This window comes from Prionailurus viverrinus, chromosome B3, assembly GCF_022837055.1.
Source record: "Prionailurus viverrinus isolate Anna chromosome B3, UM_Priviv_1.0, whole genome shotgun sequence".
Taxonomy (NCBI): domain Eukaryota; kingdom Metazoa; phylum Chordata; class Mammalia; order Carnivora; family Felidae; genus Prionailurus; species Prionailurus viverrinus.
Window position 1 is genome coordinate 46,610,456 of NC_062566.1, and position 24,657 is coordinate 46,635,112.

The window sequence follows — 24,657 nt, forward strand, 5'->3', positions numbered from 1 at the left end:
TAAAACAACAATGAGATATTACTATATACCTATTAGAACAGTCAAAATCCCGAACACTGAAAACACTGAATGCTGACATGGATGTGGAGCCCAGGAATTCTCTTATATTGCTGGTGGAGATGTAAAAATGGCACAGCCACTTTAGAAGATTGTTGGACGGTTCCTTACAAAACTAAACATATTATAAAAAATTACAAGTCTTGGTATTTACCCAAAGGAGTTGAAAACTTACGTGAAAACATCTGCACACAGATGTTTATAGCAGCTTTATTCATAACTGCCAAAACTTTGAAGCAACCAAGATGTCCTTCAGTAGGTAAACAGATAAATAAAATGTGGTACATTCAGACAATGGGATATTATTTAGTACTAAAAGGAAATGAGCTATCAAACCATGAACAGACATGGAGGAAACTTAAATGCATTTCGCCAAGTAAGAGAAGCCAATCTGAAAAGGCTATATACCATCTAATTCCAACAATATGACATTCTGGGAAAGGCAAAACTACAGAGACAATAAAAAGATCAGTGGCTGTGAGGGGAGGGGGGGGAGGGGGAAAGATGAATAGGTAGAGCACAAAAGATTTTTAGGGCAGTGAAAATACTCTGTATGGTATTATAATGATGGATATATGTTATAATACATTTGTCCAAACACATAGAATGTGCAACACCAAGAGTGAACCCTAAGGTAAACTATGGACTTTGAGTGATTATGATGTGTCAAAGTAGGTTCATTCTTGGTAGAAAATGCACCACTGTAGTGAGTGATGTTGATAATGAGGGAGGCTATGCATGTGTGGAGACATGGAGGGCATGGGGAATCTCTATAACTCCCTTTCAATTATGTTGTAAACCTGAAACTGCTCAAAAAAATAAAATAAAATCTTTAAAAATTAATGTGAAACATCTCAATAATGTTTTTATATTAATTACTTGTGAAATAATATTTTAGGTATATTGGGTTAAACAGAGTATATTATTGAAGTTAAGTTCAACCTCCTTATTTTTGCTTTCTTAATGAGGCTACTAGAAAGTTTAAAATTGTATTTGTGGCTTGCATTATCCTCCTCTTAGATGGTGCTGTTCTAGAAGGTGTTCATCTCAGAGCTATACAACTCAGTGTCTATTACTAAGGAAAAGAAAAAGGGGCAAATACATATAGGATGGACTACACTGCAGAAGAAAGGAGCTGGAGTTACAAAACACAACATAGATAAAATTAAAAACAAACAAGAAATAGAGTGAATGTAAAACCCAGTACTATTAGGTAAACTTTAAAAATTCATACAAAAAACAGCACTACATGTACTACTATATGTAACTAAATATATAAACGGTAGCTTGGACTAGCAAACATTAAAAATTGAAGAGTGGTTGTCTGTGGAATGGTGTGGGATTAATACTGAGGATAATTAATATAGGAGAAATAAATCATAAAATAAAAAACCAACAGAGTCTTGTGTGGGCCAATGCTGACAGCATGCCATGAACTCTATGTAATATAATCAACTACATTCCAGGCACTTGAGTTGTAAAAAGAAAATTAAAGATTACAAAGACCATGGGCCTGGGTGGCTTAGTCGATTGAGCATCTAACTCTCAATTTTTGTTCAGACCATGATCCCAGGGTCATGGAATGAAGCTCCACATCAGGCTTAAGATTCTCTCCTTCTCCCTCTGCTCCTCTCCAGCTCACGCTCTCTCCCTCTAAAAAAATAAAACAAAAGAAAAGCAAACAAAACACCCACTCTCATAAAAATATGGAGGACAATGTGAAACACAATTTACTTACCATGTATGTGCTGTGGTACAGGCAAAAAGGAAATGAAATATGCAAATGTGCAAAGATGAAAACACACATGGGCAAGAATGAGATTTGGGAAGGTAATGGAATTTGAACTTGACTTCAAAAATAAGAGGTATTTAGGCCAATAGAGAGAAAGAGGCATTCCCAGTAGATGGTTTATTTGCAAAGTTGAGGCTAAAGAGCACCTTAGTGGATGGAAGAGTGCTGGCCTCCTCTTGAGAAAGGAAGATCAACATCAGAGTAATGACTTAAAATATTACTGCCAGTCAAGTTAAAAACATGAATATTCCAATACCTTTTTCTAACCACTAGATTATGCACCACCCACATAGCATTATTGTTTTAGTTCACAAATGTGCTGAAAAAGTCAACAGTATGAGAGAAAGCAATCTCCAAGAGCATTTTGTTTAATGTCAGGGCAGAGTTGATGCACTGGAAGTCTGGTTTGCTAAGTGATGAGTATATTCAGTCTTTTGCATTTTGAGATATATTACAGATTTTTACTAGATGGAAACTGCAAAGCAGGGGGACTATAAAGTATGTAGTAAGACACCAAGGCCATCCATAATCTACCCCCCATTTACCCCTTAAGAATGTCTCCCCATTCCCTGTCATGCCCAGACTTCTGTCAAACCAAGCACTTTATCATCTCTGCATTTTCATACATGACACTTCCCTACCCAGGCACTCAGTCATACTCTTCCTGTATTTCAAATATCTTCAGTTCCCTCTGCCAAAATTCAGTGTACATGAGGACAATGCGTGAATTCTTTTATTTCCATAAAAAACATTATGACTCCCAAGCAGAAGGAAATGCTCCTTTCTCTGAGTTACCAAAACACCAAACTATTCCATTCTATGATTATATTGGCCTATAAGAAACATACTGTTCAAATGAATTAAGACCAGACTGCTGGGAAGATGGCAGTGTAGGAGGACGCTCGGCTCACCGCATGCTGCTGATCACTTAGATTCCACCTACACCTGCCTAAATAACCCAGAAAACCGCCAGAAGACTAGCAGAACGGAGTCTCTGGAGCCAAGCGCAGACGAGAGGCCCACAGAAGAGGGTAGGAAGGGCGGTGAGGTGGTGTGCTTTACACAGACTGGTGTGAGGGAGCCGGGGCGGAGGGGTAGCCCGCCGGCCAAGCAGAGCCCTGGAGTCTGGCTGGCAAAAGCGGAGGGGCCGGACGGAGTGTGTTCTGACAGCAAGCGGGACTTGACATCTGGAAGGTTATAAGCTAAAGCTCTGCTCGGAGATCGGGAGGGCTGGAGGACAACGGCAGGGAGAGTTGTTGAGACTCGGAGGACAGAGCTCAGTTTGGCGGGAACAAAGGCGCTCACCAGCGCCATGTCCCTCGCCCATCCCCCAGCCAAAATCCCAAAGGGAACCAGTTCCTGCCAGGGAACTAGCTTGCATCCTGCAAACGCCCAATGCTGTGCTTCTGTGGATCCATCCCTCCTGTGGGTCTGACTCCCTCCTGGTGCCTCAGGGCCCCTCCCAAAGCGGATCTCCAAAGGAAAAGCGAGCTGAGCCTGCCCCTCCCGCCCCTGTGCACCTTGCATATCCACCCCAGCTAATACTCCAGATCCCCAGCACCACAAGCCTGGCAGTGTGCAAGTAGCCCAGACGGGCCACGCCACCCCACACTGAATCCCGCCCCTAGGAGAGGGAAAGAGAAGGCACACACCAGTCTGACTGTGGCCCCAGAGGTGGGCTGGGGGCAGACATCAGGTCTGACTGCAGCCCCGCCCACCAATGCAAGTTATTCAAGACAGCACAGGGGAAGTGCCCCGCAGTCCTGCACCACTCCAGGGACTATCCAAAATGACGAAATAGAAGATTTCCCCTCAAAAAAATGTCCAGGAAATAACAACAGCTAACAATCTGATCAAAAACAATTTAAACAACATAACATAAAGTGAATTTAGAATAATAGTCATAAAATTAATCGCTGGGCTTGAAAACAGTATAAAGGACAGCAGAGAATCTATTGCTACAGAGATCAAGAGACTAAGGAACAGCCAGGAGGAGCTAAAAAATACTTTCAGTGAGCTGCAAAATAAAATGGAGACAACTACGGCTCAGACTGAAGAGGTAGAGGAGAGAATAGGTGAACTAGAATATAAAATTATGTAAAAAGAAGCTGAGAAAAAGAGAGATAAATCCAGGAGTATGAGTGGAAAATTAGAGAACTAAGTGACACACCAAAGAGAAATAATATACGCATAATTGGTATTCCAGAGGAGGAAGAGAGAGGGAAAGGTGCTGAAGGTGTACTTGAAGAAATAATAGCTGAGAACTTCCCTGAACTGGGGAAGGAAAAAGGCATTGAAATCCAAGAGGCACAGAGAACTCCCTTCAGACGTAACTTGAATCGACCTTCTGCATGACATATCATAGGAAAACTGGCAAAATACAAGGATAAAGAGAAAATTCTGAAAGCAGCTGGAGATAAACGTGCTCTAACATATAAAGGGAGACCTATAAGACTCAATGACCGATCTCTCTACTGAAACGTGGCAGGCCAGAAAGGAATGGCAGGAGATCTTCAATGTGATGAACAGAAAAAATATGCAGCCGAGAATCCTTTATCCAGCAAGTTGGTCATTTAGAATAGAAGGAGAGATAAAGGTCTTCCCAAACAAACAAAAAATGAAGGAATTCGTCACCACTAAACCAGCCCTACAAGAGATCCTAAGGGGGCTCCTGTGAGACAAAGTACCAGAGACATCACTACAAGCATGAAACCTACGGACATCACAATGACTCTAAACCCATATCTTTCTATAATAACACTGAATGTAAATGAACTAAATGCGCCAACCAAAAGACATAGGGTATCAGAATGGATAAAAAAACAAGACCCATCTATTTGCTGTTTATAAGAGACTCATTTTAGACCTGAGGACACCTTCAGATTGAGAGTGAGAGGATCGATAACTATTTATCATGCCACTGGAAGTCAAAAGAAAGCTGGAATAGCCATATTTATATCAGACACTCTAGACTTTAAATTAAAGGCTGTAGGGGCGCCTGGGTGGCGCAGTCGGTTGGGCGTCCGACTTCAGCCAGGTCACGATCTCGAGGTCTGTGAGTTCGAGCCCCGCGTTGGGCTCTGGGCTGATGGCTCAGAGCCTGGAGCCTGTTTCCGATTCTGTGTCTCCCTCTCTCTCTGCCCCTCCCCCGTTCATGCTCTGTCTCTCTCTGTCCCAAAAAAATAAATAAACATTGAAAAAAAAATTTTTAATTAAAGGCTGTAACAAGAGATGAAGAAAGGCATTATGCAATAATCACAGGATCTATCCATCAGGAAGAGCTAACAGTTATAAATGTCTATGCGCCAAATACGAGAGCCCCCAAATATATAAAACAATTACTCACAAACATAAGCAACCTTATTGATAAGAATGTGGTCATTGCAGGGGACTTTAACACTCCACTTACAGAAATGGATAGATCATCTAGACACACAGTCCATAAAGAAACAAGGGCCCTGAATCATACATTGGATCAGATGGACCTGACAGATATATTTAGAACTCTGCATCCCAAAGCAACAGAATATACTTTCTTCCCGAGTGCACATGGAACATTCTCCAAGATAGATCACATACTGGGTCACAAAATAGCCCTTCATAACTATACAAGAATTGAAATCATACCATGCCTACTTTAAGACCACAATGCTATGAAGCTTGAAATCAACCACAGAAAAAAGTCTGGAAAACCTCCAAAAGCATGGAGGTTAAAGAACACCCTACTAACAAATGAGTGGGTCAACCAGGCAATTAGAGAAGAAATTAAAAAATATATGGAAACAAACGAAAATGAAAATACAACAATCCAAACGCTTTGGGATGCAGCGAAGGCAGTCCTGAGAGGAAAATACATTGCAATCCAGGCCTATCTCAAAAAACAAGAAAAATCCCAAATACAAAATCTAACAGCACACCTAAAGGAACTAGAAGCAGAACAGCAAAGACAGCCTAAACCCAGCAGAAGAAGAGAAATAATAAAGATCAGAGCAGAAATAAACAACATAGAGTCTAAAAAAACTGTAGAGCAGATCAACAAAACCAAGAGCTGGTTTTTTGAAAAAATAAACAAAATTGATAAACCTCTAGCCAGGCTTCTTAAAAAGAAAAGGGAGATGACCCAAATAGATAAAATCATGAATCAAAATGGAATGATTACAACCAATCCCTCAGAGATACAAGCAATTATCAGGGAATACTATGAAAAATTATATGCCAACAAACTGGACAACCTGGAAGAAATGGACAAATTCCTAAACACCCACACGCTTCTAAAACTCAATCAGGAGGAAACAGAAAGCTTGAACAGACCCATAACCAACAAAGAAACTGAATCAGTCATCAAAAATCTCCCAACAAATAAGAGCCCAGGACCAGATGGCTTCCCAGGGGAGTTCTACCAGACATTGAAAGCAGAGATAATACCTATCCTTCTCAAGCTATTCCAAAAAATAGAAAGGGAAGGAAAACTTCCAGACTCATTCAATGAAGCCAGTATTACTTTGATTCCTAAACCAGAGACCCAGTAAAAAAAGAGAACTACAGGCCAATATCCGATGAATATGGATGCAAAAATTCTCAATAAGATACTAGCAAATCGAACTCAACAGCATATAAAAAGAATTATTCACCATGATCAAGTGGGATTCATTCCTGGGATGCAGGGCTGGTTCAACATCCACAAATCAATCAATGTGATACATCACATTAATACAAGAAAAGATAAGAACCATATGATCCTGTCAATCGATGCAGAAAAGACATTTCACAAAATTCAGCAACATTTCTTAATAAAAACCCTCGAGAAAGTCGGGATAGAAGGAACATACTTAAACATCATAAAAGCCATTTATGAAAAGCCCACAGCTAACATCATCCTCAATGGGGAAAAACTGAGAGCTTTTTCCCTGAGATCAGGAACACGACAGGCATGTCCACCGTCACCACTGTTGTTTAACATAGTGTTGGAAGTGCTAGCATCAGCACTCAGACAACAAAAGGAAATCAAAGGCATCAAAATTGGCAAAGATGAAGTTAAGCTTTCGCTTTTTGCAGATGACATGATATTATACATGGAAAATCTGATAGACTCCACCAGAAGTCTGCTAGAACTGTTACATGAATTTAACAAAGTTGCAGGATGCAAAATCAATGTACAGAAATCAGTTGCATTCTTATACACTAACAATGAAGCAACCGAAAGACAAATAAAGAAACTGATCCCATTCACAATTGCACCAAGAAGCATAAAATACCTAGGAATAAATCTAACCAAAGATGTAAAAGATCTGTATGCTGAAAACTATAGAAAGCTTATGAAGGAAATTGAAGAAGATATAAAGAAATGGAAAAACTGGGGCGCCTGGGTGGCGCAGTCGGTTGAGCGTCCGACTTCAGCCAGGTCACGATCTCGCGGTCCGTGAGTTCAAGCCCCGCGTCAGGCTCTGCGCTGATGGCTCGGAGCCTGGAGCCTGCTTCCGATTCTGTGTCTCCCTCTCTCTCTGCCTCTCCCCCGTTCATGCTCTGTCTCTCTCTGTCCCAAAAATAAATAAAACGTTAAAAAAAATTAAAAAAAAAAAAATAAATGGAAAAACATTCCATGCTCATGGATTGGAAGAATAAATATTGTCAAAATGTTAATACTACCCAAAGCTATCTACACATTCAATGCAATCCCAATCAAAATTGCACCAGCATTCTTCTCGAAACTAGAACAAGCAATCCTAAAATTCATTTGGAACCACAAAAGGCCCCAAATAGCCAAAGTAATTTTGAAGAAGAAGACCTAAGCAGGAGGCATCACAATCCCAGACTTTAGCCTCTACTACAAAGCTGTCATCATCAAGACAGCATGGTATTGGCACCAAAACAGACACATAGACCAATGGAATAGAATAGAAACCCCAGAACTAGACCCACAAGCGTATGGCCAACTCATCTTTGACAAAGCAGGACAGAACATCCAATGGAAAAAAGACAGTCTCTTTAACAAATGGTACTGGGAGAACTGGACAGCAACATGCAGAAGAATGAAACTAGACCACTTTCTCACACCATTCACAAAAATAAACTCAAAATGGATTAAGGACCTGAATGTGAGACAGGAAATCATCCAAACCCTACAGGAGAAAGCAGGAAAAGACCTCTCTGACCTTAGCCGTATCAATTTTTTACTTGACACATCCCCAAAGGCAAGGGAATTAAAAGCAAAAATGAACTACTAGGACCTTATGAAGATAAAAAGCTTCTGCACAGCAAAGGAAACAACCAACAAAACTAAAAGGCAACCAACGAAATGGGAAAAGATATTTGCAAATGACATATCGGACAAAGGACTAGTATCCAAAATCTATAAAGAGCTCACCAAACTCCACACCCAAAAAACAAGCCAGTGAAGAAATGGGCAGAAAACATGAAGAGACACTTCTCTAAAGAAGACATCCGGATGGCCAACAGACACATGAAAAGATGCTCAACGTCGCTCCTCATCAGGGAAATACAAATCAAAACCACACTCAGATATCACCTCATACCATTCAGAGTGGCCAAAATGAACAAATCAGGAGACTACAGATGCTGGAGAGGATGTGGAGAAACAGGAACCCTCTTGCACACTGGTGGGAATGCAAATCGGTGCAGTCACTCTGGAAAACAGTGTGGAGGTTCCTCAAAAAATTCAAACTAGACCTACCCTATGACCCAGCAATAGCACTGCTAGGAATTTACCCAAGGGATACAGAAGTACTGATGCATAGGGGCACTTGTACCCCAATGTTTATAGCAGCACTTTCAACAATAGCCAAATTATGGAAAGAGCCTAAATGTCCATCAACTGATGAATGGATAAAGAAATTGTGCTTTATACACACAATGGAGTACTATGTGGCAATGAGAAAGAATGAAATATGGCCCTTTGTAGCAACGTGGATGGAACTGGAGAGTGTGATGCTAAGTGGAATAAGCCATACAGAGAAAGACAGATACCATATGTTTTCACTCTTATGTGGATCCTGAGAAACTTAACAGAAACCCATGGGGGAGGGGAAGGAGAAAAGAAAAAAAAGGAGGTTAGAGTGGGAGAGAGCCAAACATAAGAGACTCTTAAAAACTGAGAACAAACTGAGGGTTGATGGGGGGTGGGAGGGGAGGGAGGGTGATGGGTATTGAGGAGGGCACCTTTTGGGATGAGGACTGGGTTTTGTATGGAAACCAATTTGACAATAAACTTCATATATTGAAAAAAAAAGAAAATCATCACTTATAAAAAAATTAAATTAAATTAAAAAATAAATATAAATAAAATTTACCTAAAATTAGGTTGATCACAAAAAAAAATGAATTAAGACCAAGATGGTCTGACTAGAAAAAATATGACTGTACTTACTAATGGTAAAACAAATTAGCCCATACACTGAGTTCCACTGGCCAAAATGAATCTTTGTACTTTGCCTTGAATTTACAAATGTGCTATCTCCCAAGTATCTTCATATTTGCATATGGCTTCCCAGTATTTGTCCATACACACTTACTTTACATATATTTTATCGAAAAACACATACAATTTGTTATCCTACCTTTTTTTTACTATGTACATATCATATAAAATTTCCTTATTTCTAAATATTTTCTTAGTGACCATTTTAATGTATCCATAATTCTTCAATGTATTGACATACTATCATCACTTTTCAAGTTTTTTTAAGTTTACTTATTTATTTTGAGAGAGAGAGCGGAGAAGGGCAGAGAGAGAAGGAGAGAAGAATCCCAAGAAAGCTCTGTGGTGTCAGTACAGAGCCTAACACAGGGCTTGATCCCACAAACTTTGGATCATGACCTAGGCCAAAATGGAGAGTCAGAAACAACCAGCCGAGCCACCCAAGTACCCCTTTTTGTGATTATTTGGTTTAGAAAAGTAGCATTCTTTTCCCCCCTTCTCCCACAATTCCTAGAATATACCCATATTAGCCCTATATAGACTAAAATAAATTTTAAATGATCATGCTAATCTTTCACTAGCATTCATGGTTCCATGTCATAATTACTCTATAAGAAATCAGGGTAATCTATTCTTTGCCATGTTAATAAATTGCCCCATTTCCCACTTACCAAGATGGCTAAAAAAGAGCAAAGTCTCTTCAAAGAAACTCAGTAACTCATACAGAAATCTGGAAATGAATAATTGTATATGCCTTCACATATCTGTTATTTTCAGTAATAACTGGAAATTATATTCCAGTAATAACTGGAAAACATATTCATTGTCCATGGCTCTCTCCAGGGCCTTAGATAGACAAATGCAGTTTACTGGGACAAAATTCTACTTCTTAATTCTCCAAATGGAGAAGATGAACCATTAGCCCTTCTATACTGGCAAAATTACCAATTACCAGCAGGTAAACAGCCTATCACTGCAATACTGCCCCAAGCTTATTATGAGTGTCATTTACAAAGGTGGAGCCCCTCAGAGAGAAATCTCTGTTTTATTAGCATAAAGAGGTCTAAAGAGCACTGGCCAGGGCCAGGAGGCCCTCCATAGTCCCCAGGGATCACTGTTGATTTATGAGCTCCCACACATTCACCTACGACATCACAATTCATTCCTCTGTAAAATACTCTATTATTCCTCCACCCAAGTGTAAGGTCAGAAAATATCAAATGGAATACAATTTCTAAGCAAAGTAGGCAGAAAAGTGGTATTGTAAAAAGCCCCAAAGCCAAAAAGAATTAAGCTGAAAAACTAATCTGGAAGAGGAGAAGTAAGCAAATGAACAAAAGCAAGTGGGAAACATTAGGGCATGTTTTTCAAGTGTCAGTTCCAGGTCCCCAGAGGTCAGGCCAGAGGCATGGCCAGAGGCATCAAGCAGCACAGTGAGGAGGAAGAGCAAGAAATCTGGGAGCAGAAACCCAAAGCGCTAGATATTATTCCTCTATTTTGAAGCCACAGGACCTCATGCAAGTTACTCAACCACATTGAATCTTATCTAAAATTTCTGAATGGCTTCACAGCGCTGTTGTGAGGATTAAATCATAAAGTCTAACTCCTGGCACAGAGTAGGCATTTACACTGCCAGTTTGATGATCCACCCTACACCCACCCCACCAATACATTTACTCTTCACGTTCATAAGTCTCCTCAATTAGGCACCAGGTAAATTCTGCCAGCTTGGTCTTTTGGTCTAGGAGGCTTTTGTCCTTGATGTGCCTGTGTAGGTATCTGTTTCCATCCACTTTATGGAGCCCTTAAAGTCTAGCCTGCTGAGTTTTTGTGGATGTACAATTAGTCCTTTATATCACCTATGTCTTCATGCTTTGGTATAAACAAAGACTTTGAATCCACCTGAAGATTGCTGTGAATATTTGTTTAGCTATTTAACTTTTTGTGTGTGGCAAAATCACCTGGACTACAGATTGTGTGTGTGTGCGTGTGTGTGTGTGTGTGTGTCTAACAAATATACGTGTTTAACCTTTGTTTATTGTTGTACTTAGAAAGAAATACTATTTTGTGGGAAGCTAAAAGTTTTCTCTTTTTTGAAAAACAAGGTAAGAGAATTGTTGTTCAAGAAATTGAAAGGTGTTTACAATTAGGACTTCCCTTCAAGTTTCAATTTCAGAATGTGAGCGCCTTTGGTCTTGCCATTGCCAGTAGGCCCACTGTTATCTGTTGCATGGTGTTAGAGGTGAATTGGAACAAGTGAAAGTCTGTACGTCCCCCATGCCATTCACACTCCTTGTGCGGAAGAAGGGAGAGAAACAAGTAATATTTGAGGACAAAGAGGTAAAACTTCTACTTCTAGACATAAAGTCCTAATATTCCTCCTCTCTACTTCAAAATAACTTCTGTCCAGTCGACTCTCCTCTCACGTACCACCCTTTCCCAGAAAGGCAGCTATTCCTTCTCTAGATCAGAATGAATGCTGCTCCCTATTCCCTGACTATTTCCACTCCCTGATATCATATGATTGTTTTTCTGGAATTTTCTACAGATATTTGTATACAGATAGGAGATTCCTTCTGACTATGACAGTCTGTGACTCGATGATCTTGTGCCTTTGATTATCCCCTCTCCATCCAGCATCTTAATTTCTTTCACTTCACTTATTCCTTTCTCTGGTACCCCCAAATCTGTGCCTTTACCACTATGTTGATAAACTATATTGACCACTATATTGATAAACTATCAGTGGTTTCCTTGTGCAATGCTCACCCCTAAGACTCAATGATAAAATTCTACCCCTCTCATTTTGATGCTCATCTTCAGTCTCTTGGTTTTTCTCATTCCCATTCTGGCCTCTGTCCACCCAAGGTCATTCCAGAGCCAGTATTCTGGGAGCAGTTTCTCACTCATTCATTATTCAGTCAGTCAACAATTATTTATTGAGCATTCACTCTGCACCAGGCACTGTTCTAAGTGCTGAGAATGCAGAGGCGAATAAAGCAATTCAGATCCTTTACATTGCATTTCAATCTTGTGAGCAGGACAGGAGAGGTGGTGGTTACCATCTTACAGGTTTTTCCATGGGCAGAAGTAGGCTAAGGGGGGAATCACTCTACCTTGAAATAGAATGTGTCTCCCTGGCCTGAAAACAATTCTACATGTTCTCTAATACCCTCCTCGCCATCGAGCCTCTCCTTAATCTCCTCCAAATTGCTCTATCCTCACTGAATCCAAACTTCCTAGGTCACCAAAGACCTATCACCACGTTCAACATTTTTTCCTACAGTTCATTTACTCAACTGCACTTGACTCCTGGATTTCTACTAGTCGTGCAGACTCAAAAACACAGTAACCTTTTAATTGCCCTCCATCTTTTCCTCCTATGATTATAGACCTAAAACCATTCTTTATATTTTTTCTCATAGTTGGTCTTTTCCCCTCCATTCCAACTACCACAAGGTTTGCATCTCTTTGTGCTTGGGATTCATTCCTAGCCAACATACCCTCCTAGCCAACATCTCTAATTCTAGAACTATTTCTTTCCAAATCATCCTCACACATCTTGAAACACTGTATTGATCATGTCATATCTCAGTCTAGATCCTTCAATGGCTTCCCATGACCTATAGTAAGAGTCTCCAATCTGTGGCTCAAGAAACATAAAAAGAAGGATCGTCAGAAAGCAATAACCACATTAATTTTTTTCATCATTTTTTAGGCTAAGTAAGTATCCTTGGTGGGTCATAAAATCCAAAGAAGAGTGGCAACAGTTATTAAATGGTGATTAAGATTGTAGGATCAGGCTCACCTAGGTGGCTCAGTCAGTTAAGCATCCGACTCTTGGTTTTGGCTCAGGTCATGATCTCAAGCCTCATGAGTTCAAGTCCACATCATGAGTCCAGCCCAGGCTCTGTGATGACAGTGTGGAGCCTGCTTGGAAGTCTGTGTCTCTCCCTTTCTCTCTGGTCCTCTCCCACTGCACTCTCTGTCTCTCTCTAAATAAATAAACTAAAAAAAAAAAAAAAAAAAAAAAAAAAGACCTGGCCTGTCCCTAACTGATTTGTTCCTCTGTACTGGTGGTCACCAACCCATCCCCAAGGAAGGCAGGAGCCACCCTCCATTCACTCCAGCTCACTCTTCCCTTCTTTCCAAGCAGAGGGAGGCTTCTTTCTTTCTTCCAGGTATCCTTTCATTTCCCCATTTTCTTTTCTCTTCTTTGAAAAATCCATATTCACCTCATTCTTACTCCAACTACTCCTGAAAAACTAAACTGCAGATTAGCATCAATAAACTATGCCAGCATACAATAAACTTCTGCCCACAGGTATATCCCACTTACATCAAACATTAAAGTGTAACCAATGTGGGTAATCAAAAGAGTTCTGAGCAATTAGAAGCAGCTACTCCTATGAAAAGAGGAGAAACCTTAACATACAATAATAAAAGGGGCCAGGACAATTTAGTCTAATAAATACTGATTTGGCACCCAGTTGTGTCAATCATGGTACTTTGTACCCTTTGTATCTAGCTGTATTCTAGCATTGTCTCAGGCATTGCAAATGGTTAGTTTATGTCTCTGTCTCCATTACAGTGTCAGTTTCTCAAAGGTCCTGGCCACATCTTGCTTATCTTACTATCTCCAGCTCAGGGCACAGTGCCTGGCATATCACAAGGAAATGAATGAAAGCTGGGAGGGAAAAGGAAGCAGAAATGGAAGAGAAAAAGGAAGGAGCAAGGAGGGAGATGGAGAAGAAATCAATTTGCAGAGTAGCAAAATCAGATAAGTGTTCTAATCCTTAGCTATATAGACATGGAGAGGTGACTTAACCTCTCTAAGCCTTAGGTGGCTCATCTGTAAAATGGATATAAGTTAATAAAATCCACTTCAAGGGCTATAGTGAACTTTTAAAAAGATAAATATAAAGTATAATATGCAAAGCCTGGGGCATACTAACACTATTATAAATGAATAAAACTTTTTTGAAAAAAAGAATGAAGTCACTGCTTATATCATAAATGGAGGTGAGAAGGTCTTGGCCTGGGCCTCTCAAGTCTGTCCTCTGGTTTGGCCAGCCTTTTCTGGACCTTTGTCATTGGAGAGCCACTTTGCCTACATAGCTTTCACTTAAATGGGGGCTCTAAATCAAGCTGTCCTCTGCCACCATTTTTCCCTGGGCTTCTGATTATAATCATGCTGCCTGCTATTAGTACAGGGATGTTTAAAACTCCTATAAAACAAGAGCTAATTGCTGATCTGCTTAATTAAAGTGAGCCTTTTGTTGTCACACTTACAAAGATAAATGAAATAATCAGCTCTGGACTAATGAGAGATAATTAGATTATGCAGCCTCAATAAATAAAGACTAAAATGCTCCCGATTGTGCCTGTATGTCACAAAGAAGGACTGCAGTGAGTCTTAAAGAAGTGCATGTTAGTGATGTTTTATTTGAACAACAGTGAGTGATTATGGAATCCAGCTCCTCAACTCTATTATATATTCAGATGCACAACAATCAATAAAGAACATATCGGTGATTTCCTGACTGGGACCCTACCAATTCTTAACAATTAGTCCCAATTTTTTTTTAAATAGACAACATATAACATAAAAGTAAATATAATTTAACTCTCGATATATTTGATCTAATTTATTAATAAAGGACATTTATTAATGGAGCATTAGCTATTTATACTTTACAAAATGCAATAGAGACCTTAAACCCCTTCTTCTTGTCTCTTAATGATTCACTCAATTACTTTACTAAAAATATTGCATTAGGTATAAAAAATGAAATTGATCCAATATCACTACTGCTGACAGTAAGCAAATTCATGTATTCCTGTGACTCAAAAAACCTTAACTGCCCTAAATCAGTTCTGGTGGCCTAGCCTTAAAATTCCAACTCTGATTCCCTAAAACATACATACAAAGAGAAAGAGATCTTAGTCCCTATAGCCAAAGGAGACCAAAGCACTTTCATATATGAAATGACTGATATGAAGATGAAGATAAAATTTTTACTTTGCTCAGATAAAATAAAGACTGATTGCCCGAGACTGATTACATATCAAAAGACCCCTCTCCTCCAATGACAGAGATTACTGTGTCTGGAAAAATATCTGTAAAAAAAGTAGCTTCCAGATTTTTGATATATGGATCAGTAATTTATATATTACTAGAATACAGGGTTTCTGTTTATTTTACCAATTAAAAAATCTAAAAACAAAAATCTATTCTCACAATAATTTTGCCATCAAAAAAGAAAAAAATATAATCTTGGACTAAAAGATAGGACTTCAAATTGAATGAAAGTAGCCTTATTAAGAAAACTCACTATTGTCCTTATTTTTCTCATTTTCTGTGCACCAATAGAAGATCCATTTTAAACAGGCATATCTCCAAGGATCAGAGTTTAGAAACCACAGAGCTAGGTTATTCTTCTGTCCCTGATATCATCATAGCTCCGGAAAGCCTAGAAGCTGATAATTTTTAAAGTCAATATTCTAAGTCATTTCGTAGAATTAAAGGCTGATTTGAAATAAGAATAAAGAAACAAAAGCTTTCCAAGTGCACAAGTCTAGAGCAGCCCCTTCTGGTCCAGTCCAGCATACAGCTTACCAGGGTTGTGACATGTGATGAGCAGGGTCAGCAGCCAAAGTACAGGAGACCTCCCCCCACACACACACTCTCACCCTGAGCAGTGTGGACTGCAGATATTCCTGGCTGTAAGGCCATGCTGACTTTCTAAGAAACTGGGAAATTTTAGATCCAGTCTGCTTTTCTAAGCACTTCCTAATTTATGCTCTATGTAAATGCTAATGTTTAAAGAAATTGTCCTTTATAAAGGGGGAAGTTTGCCGTGGTGCAGGGAAAAAAGCTGGAACACCTGGCCCCATTTCCAATTCTACCCTCATTGCAATCAATCTGTCTTTAAATCTTGGTCCTTCCTAATGTGGGGATAACACCTACCTCATAGAACCACTGAGATGATAACCAGGTAAGCCAAGATTTGGGTTACACTATTGGGATCTTGAACTCATTTCTGATTCCAGTCTTAGGATGTGGGATCTAGAATCTGAATAATATGTCTAATGCTACGTTGAATCTTAAGACTTAAATGTAATGTCAACCTATGCAAAATTCTACCCATAATTTGCTCACAGAGCCTAGATGAGTTGGCCCTGTCCTCACTCTTGAAATAATATATTCCTGCTGTCCCTGGAAACCAAGGCATGGATACAGGGGGGAGGGAGAGAAAGGCAGTCATAGATCAAGTGTCTCAAATGTCAATAAATGGCAAAGGAGAGTTATGGAGCACATAAGAGAAGGAGGAGGCTCAGAATATAGGGCTTGGGATGCCCTTTGACCCCACTCAGAGAGGCCCAGTAATAAATCCAGAGGTGAGGGACATCTTTAGATATTGGAGCCATCCAGGAAAGCCATAGAGAATTTTCCAGCATCATAAACAGTTTGGAAAGAAAAAGATCTAATTTGAGAAGACAGGACAGAATGGTGGAAAAGGGAAAAAGCCCTTGGTAAGTTTTTTTGTTGTTTTGTTGCTGTTGGTATTATTGTTTTATCTGAAAAACTGTATACCCTATGTTGGGCATTTAGAAAATTCTCAGTTGGACCCCTTCCGTAAGTCAGGAATCTGAGATAATAAGACCGATACTTCTCGCAGGGCCATGTTAAGCTGACTGCTACCTCAAAAATACTAACACCCAGCCACTCTGGCCACAGATGGCATTTAGGAGGCCTCATTCAAAACCATAGGACAAACTTGCCTTCCCACATGCCTGGATTCCACATCAGTGTACTAATCAGGATAAGTAATGGTAGGTGATCTAATAATCCCCCAAATCTCAATTGTTTAACTTAACAAAAGATCATGTCTCTTTCATGCCTAGTCCCTTGCAGGTTGTGGGGGTGGAGTGGGAAGGTGCTTCATGCAGTGAGTGAGGGATCTAGGTTCCTTCAGTCTATATCTCAGGATTCTCTACTAGATGCTCCACATCCAGAAAGAGGGAAAATGGGAGAGATATGGTGGAATTTTAGAGGCCAGACCTGGAAATACGGAAACGGTGCACATCACATCCATCCACATTGATCAGATAGAATGTAGTCACACACCCTCACTCAAAGGAAGAATCCTTCTTAGGATAGAAAAATCATAAAGGAAGAAAGTTTATAATATTTATAGAGGAGAAGACACTATAGGGAGTGCAAAGGAGGAAACAGAGACCCTGATGGGTACCTGAGGCACAAGAGAGAAAGGTAGGGCAAGTTAGAGGCGATTAAAAATGAATTGGGAACCTGGCTAAAAAGATTTCAGTGTGGAAAATGGATACATTTCATTTTCTATTTGTTAATTAAGGACAATAGAGTTCTCAATTTGCAAGCTAAAATGTGAACACTTAAACTGCAGAGGGAAAATAACAGAATTTGAGGTGTAAGCCACAATCTCTAAAATTCAGCTTATTTGTTGATTATGTAAAAAAGTACACACTAAAAAGAAATAGCACTATGGTCATTATTCAAATGCACATTGAATCAAAAATAAACTATCTCAGCATAAAGAGAAAAACTAAAATCAAAGGAATGGAACCTGCTTACGACCCTCTACTAGAAGCACCAAACTAAGGACAAGGGCACCAATGCTAAAATAAGAGAACATAATCATTTGCAACTCCTAGAATCTTTTCTGCATGACGCAATTCTGTATCCCCTTCCTCTCCTGGAATTTAAATATGCTGCAGGAAAGAGCACTGCATTTGGGATTGAAATGACTAAAATCAGGATGAAAATGGATCTGTCTCATTGGGTTATTATAAGGCTTAAACCATTAATCATATAAAGTGTTTGGCACAGTTTCTGGTACAACATAAACAGTTGTTAAATGTTGACTATCAGTGTGTTATGAAACTACTTTTACATATGAGGAAACACAGTTTCCCAGAAGTATAGTGCTTTTCCCAAGCTCATGAAGCTGTCACAGCATGAAAATTTCCACACTACTAGTCTTTATCCTATGGCTTTCATCCAACATTTTGTATTGAGAATTTCTCAGTAAATATTGTGACAACAGTGGAACAAAGTCTTCCTATTTGCCCTTTAAAAGAGGGTAATATTATCTCCTTCCATAAACCCCTTGCTTGTCCATACTGACTCCAGTGCAACTATGTTGTGACTTCCAGAAGCAGAAGACTTTCTCTATGGAATTACTAATTCCCCAGTCTCCCACATAGACGGAATTAACACTGCTTAGTACTAGGGGAGATCATATTTCCCCATGATATTGAAACCCATAATTTTTGATCAATTAGAGGCTGGTTACAAAAAACAATCAATTGATATTTAACTCACTGAGTCAGTAATCATGCTTTGGAGTCTCCCAGGGCAAATGATTTGCCATCTTTTAAAATTCACAAGAGGCCTTCAGAAAAGGCAAACAATGAATAGACTTTTTCTCTCTTCTTTTATCAAATAATGTAATATTTGTTCCCATTCTTAGCATTTGAAATTTGAAGTTATTGAATACAAGACACTAGAAAGTATAGCAATTACTACACTGAGTTCAGTTACAAGGAAGGATGTTCCAGAGAGCTCCATGGGTTTTATTCTAAACTTTGCTATTGTCTGGAACGTGGATACTGTGGTCACCTCTATAGGAATACAATAAAAATTTGGCTGTAAAATAAGTACATCCACCACCATTGAGGAAACTTTTACTATATAGATTCTCACTGTGTTCAATTAATCTATACAAAAACCTTATGATGTAAATATTTTATTCTCATCGTCAAGAGAAGTTCCTGGAGGCCCAATGAGGTTAAAGTGCCCAAGAGCAAGTCTTCAGGAAGGGGAATCTCAGGGACTTATGCTCAGGTCAGGCTAATTTTAAAGGCTCTGTCATTCCTACGAGGCCACCAATCTCTGTAGACAGGGCCACATGCAGGCCGATCCCTGCCTGAAACTTGGAAATCAGTTCTTCTGTTGGAAGCAGCCCACTGTCATAGAAAATCCACCCCAAGCTTGGAGCCAGACTGATACTGTTTGAGGGTCCACTCAGCCTCTTTATCCACTGTGTGACCTAGCATGAGGCATTTGACCTCTATTTCCTCTTTTGCAAAAAATAAATAAGTCTATTAGAATATTCAAATAATGTTATGAGAGTATTTGATTGGTATTTGGCCAAAATACAGCAGCCTCCTTCTAGGCAGTATGGCATAGTGGTAAGACTGCAGATCACCTGAAATCAAATCACCTGAGTTTGAGTTTTGACTCTACCCTTAACAGTCCTGTATGTAAATAAATCATTTGATCCCTGAATTTCCTCCTATAAAAAATGGAAATATTAATAACCTCATAGGATTAATAATATAAGTATAAATGCATTAAAATATTAAAATATTTAGTATAGTGCTTGCTCCATAATAAGTACTCAGTATGCCATTATTATCAACTTTAGCTTTTTCAGAAATGTTTGCTTTTGCCTAATACCAGAGCTTCCTAACATGGCCTAAAACGCCTGCTTGGACTTCCTCCTCAGAATATCTCCTGATAAGAAATTACATGGACATGTGTTTCCATTGTGAGTGTGCCCTGCTTCCCTATCCTGGTCTGTCTTGTTCTGGCATTCCCACCACCACTCAACCCCTAGCCATGACATGTGGTCTTAACAGAAAACATAATCGAGTCAATAGTGACTTACACAAGATCCCCATGAGGCAAGTTTCATTAAGCTTGTCCATTAGCTGCTTAAATATATTTACTTGGAGGGACAAGTGCATAAGAATGTAGGAAAATATATCTTTAGGCTTCATTATCTTCCCAGATATACTGCTCTTCATAAGTGGGAGAGCTGGGGTTGGGTTCCTTTCTTCTCAACTCTGATGACAGTTCACATCCTCATATCCTTGTAGCTTTCCATTTTCAATGTCATGCTTCCTCCTAAGTCTCCATTGTATGGTGCAACGTTAACCACAAATCTTGAGCCCCCTCAACAGTGCTCCACAGAATGCTGAGTACACAGCAGATGGCCAATAAATACTTGTTCATGGTATTGCTAAGCATATTTTCCTTGAGAGCTATGGCTGTAAGTAGCATAGCTGTAGTGCAAATTCATTCAGCGTTAAATAAAATAGTCTTGCCTGACTATTACCATTAAGCATATTTGCTTTCTATAATTTTGTCAAAGTCACCAATAATTTCTATGTTGATAAATCCAGTGGTCATCTTGACCTGTCACTGGTATTTTACATAGTTGGTTAACCTTCTCCTCCTTGATATGCTGTATTCACTTGGTTTCCAGTATACCACATTCTTGGCTTTCCTCCTGCTCACTGGTGGCTCCTTCTCAATTCTTCCCCCATTTTGGGGAGGGGGGGTTGGTAGGAGTGCAGGGAGAGAGATTGCACATGAGCAGGGGAGGGGCAGAGGGAGAATCTCAAAACAGCTCCTTGCCTAGTTCAGAGCCCAATGTGGGGCTTGATCTCAGAACCATGAGATCATGATCTGAGCAGAAATCAAGAGTTGGGCACTTAACCAACTGAGCCACCCTCCCCAAATTTTTAGGTTGAAGTTACTTGGTTCTTTTCTATTCTTCAGCTGCCCTCACTTCTTTATTGATATCATCAGATCCTATGTCTTTTCATACTATCTGTTTGCTAACAACTACCAGACTTTCTCTGAATTCCAGACTCAATAACCAACTGTCTACTTGAACTAATAGATACGTTGACATCAAAATGTCTAAAAACAAACTCCTGGTGGTCTTATTCTACCTCTTACAATGCTGACTGCACTTTGTCCTTGGCATCACTCTTGACTCATCTTCTCTCATACTCTACCTTCTCCAGTTTGTCAGGAAATTTTGCTGGTCTCACAGTATATCCAGAATATGGCTACTTCTAACTCCTAACCTTGGGGGCCACTATCATCCTTCCTGAATTACTGTAATAACCCTCTAACTGCTTCTATTCTTGCACACAACAGTCTATTCCCAATACAGCAACCAGAAAAACATCATGTTACTTTTCTGCTCAAAACCCTCTAATGACTCCCTGTTTCACTAAGAGTAAAAACTGTCCTTAAAATGGTTTACAAGACCCTGAATTATTTGGGCCCAATTATACCTCTGACCTCATCTCCTACCACTGCCCCACTCATTCACTCTGCTATAGCCACATTGGCCTCCTTGCTGTTTCTCAAACACACCAAGTGTGGTTCCACCTCAAGGCCTTTGCGTTGGCTGTTCCCTCTGCCTGGCATTATCCAGACAGCCACATAGCCAGCTTATTTCTACAACTCCCTCTAGTCTTTACTCAACTGTCACCTTCTCAATGAGGCTTACACTGACCATCTCAGTATCCATATCACCTATTATCTTCTGATATACCTTAGAAGTTTTTATTTGTTGTATTTAATATTTACTGCCTGTCTCCCTGAAGTATAAACTACAGGAAGACAGAGATATTTGTCAGTTTCATTCACTGCTACATTCCTGATGTCTACAACATTTCCTAGCACATAGAAAGTTCTCAATAAATATGTGCTAAGCTAATTGAATGAATTAATGGAGGAAATGTATTCTCAATGCCCTGACTTCTAAATGGATTTTAGATTTTAGAATGTCTACTATTTTAGACAGTAGCTGGAAGATTTTCTCATTTTTCTGCAAAAACAGACCATTCCACTTATGACATAGATACTCTAAATATGGTCCTCAGAAGTGTTTTACAAAATTGGTACTTGGTTACCAGCATCAAGTATACAGATTAGAGGATGGGAATCATAGTACATTTTTAAACTTTTGTTCAAATAGATACCTAGGTTCAGAATTGCTTTCTATGCTTTTTATTCATTAATATTTTTGGATCCTTCTCCTTTGGGAGAGCAGCTTGGCATAGAAGTTAACAGAAAAAACTACGGAATTACATTGTGTAGGTTTAAATCTCTACTCTGTTGCTTACAACTTTAGCTGTTATTTAACCTCTTTGTACCTTCCAGAGAAGGCATTCAAGTATAAAGTATGGTATAAAAAATTTATGACATGTGTTCCTCCAATTCAATTTGCACAGTTCTAATTATAGGAAGTTCATTACTCAGGTAGTTTGCTTCTTTGCTGCAGAGCAGCTTGTGTTACAAAGTTCAGTATACAATATTGAGCTAAAAGTCTAGCTTCCTGTGACTTCAAAGCACTGATCCTAGAATGGCCATTTCAGCATTTGGGAATACAAACTTCCCCTGCTACATAAGCTCCAAAAAAACTTCTCTTTTTTAACTTCTGTCGCCTGCCTTCTAGTTTTGAGCATAAGTGTTATGCCCTCCTTACCTCATAAATGCTTTGGGATTAAGAAGAAGTATGTTGAATATTAGTATATCCCAGGCATTGTACCTGTACAATGCACACATTGGAGCAGAAATCAACTCAATGCTCATATTGAACGAGCTGCCAACACCCTCTCTCTGTGCTAAAAAGTAAACTATTTAGACAGGCAGCTCATTTGGGGCTGCTTTCCCTCCCATGGATACTTTGCTTCACATACTCCCTTTCCACATCTTCTCTTTCTTAATCACTCAGTAAAGTTTCTGTAATAATTAGAGATATTCCAACTCTAAAATCTCATTATTCTAAATAATACACAAATTTTATCCTCAGTCTGCTTAATATTTCAATCAACAATTTTTTTTGTCTCTCTATATATAATTGCAAAAATAAATTATAATTGCCCCACTCCTGAAGCTTTGGCCATTCTATTTTTTATGTCTGACTCACTACAAAAATGTCTTTTGGCAGCATTCACAGAAACTTGTCAATGAGATTCAGTCAACAGAATTCTAGTGTGGGCCACAACAGACTTCTTGACCAGCTAGTTCACTGCCTCTGCATAGCAGAGAGAGCTCTGCTTGGGAAAAGCACAAGGACTCTGAAAGTGAGATTGTCTGGCTTCAAATCCAGCTCCAGTTTGGAAGAAATGGGGAACCTATTTAAGTTCTCTGGCCTTGATTTCTTTAGTAAAAATAGAGATAATAATACTACCTAACTCAAAGATCTGTTGGGAGGATTAAATGAATTACTACATACAAAGCCACTAAAACTTCTGGGTACATGCCAAGGGCTCAATAAGTGCTGGCAACATATGAAGAAGCCACTGTCCTAGCTGTTGTTGTAAGAGAGAAAAGAAAGTTAAGATGTGACTTCCCTGCATGAAATGTGACTGCTTTTGAGGAAAAGATGAAAAATTGAGAAAAAAAACCACAGGTAATACTTAAAGAATGTGTTAATAAGAACAGACTACTTTTGTTTTTTGGTTTTATTGTTTGTTTGTTTTTAAAGATTGTAAGGTTGGGGCGCCTGGGTGGCGCAGTCGGTTAAGCGTCCGACTTCAGCCAGGTCATGATCTCGCGGTCCAGGAGTTCGAGCCCCGCGTCAGGCTCTGGGCTGATGGCTCGGAGCCTGGAGCCTGTTTCCGATTCTGTGTCTCCCTCTCTCTCTGCCCCTCCCCTGTTCATGCTCTGTCTCTCTCTGTCCCAAAAATAAATAAACTTTGGAAAAAAAATTTACAAGATTGTAAGGTTAATAGTCCATTTTATTCTTGTAAAGAATTTGTCACAATCTCTCAGCCAGTCCAATCTGCCACTCCTGTGTAATGCCCTGTAATCCCAAATCTGGCCAGTTCCATTCCAAGACATGTTATCTGGTCCCTGGACTCTCTTTATTTCTTTCTTTTTTTTCTTTTGGTGTTGTTATTTTTTTTAAATATAATTTATTGTCACGTTAGCTAACATAGAGTCTATACAGTGTGCTCTTGGTTTCAGGGGCAGATTCCCATGATTCATCACTTACATACAACACCCAGTTCTCATCCCAACAAATGCCCTCCTCAATGCCCATCACCCATTTCCCCCTCTCTCCCCTCATCAACCCTCAGTTTGTTCTCTGTATTCAAGAGTCTCTTATGGGTTTGCCTCCCTCTCTCTTTGAAACTATTTTTTTCTCCTTCCCTCCCTCCATGGTCTTCTGTTAAGTTTCTCAAGTTCCACATATGAGTGAAAACATACGATATCTGTCTTTTTTCTGACTGATTTATTTCACTTAACATAAATGCCCTCCAGTTCCATCCACATTGTTGCAAATGGAAGGATTTTATTCTTTCTCATTGCTAAGTAGTATTCCATTGTATATATAAATCACATCTTCTTTACCCATTCTTCTGTTGGTGGACATTTGGGCTCTTTCCATGATTTGGCTAATGTTGAAAGCACTGCTATAAACACCGGGGTACATGTGCTCCTATGCATCAGTACTCCTGTATCCCTTGGATAAATTCCTAGCAGTGCTATTGCTGGGTCGTAGGGTAGTTCTATTTT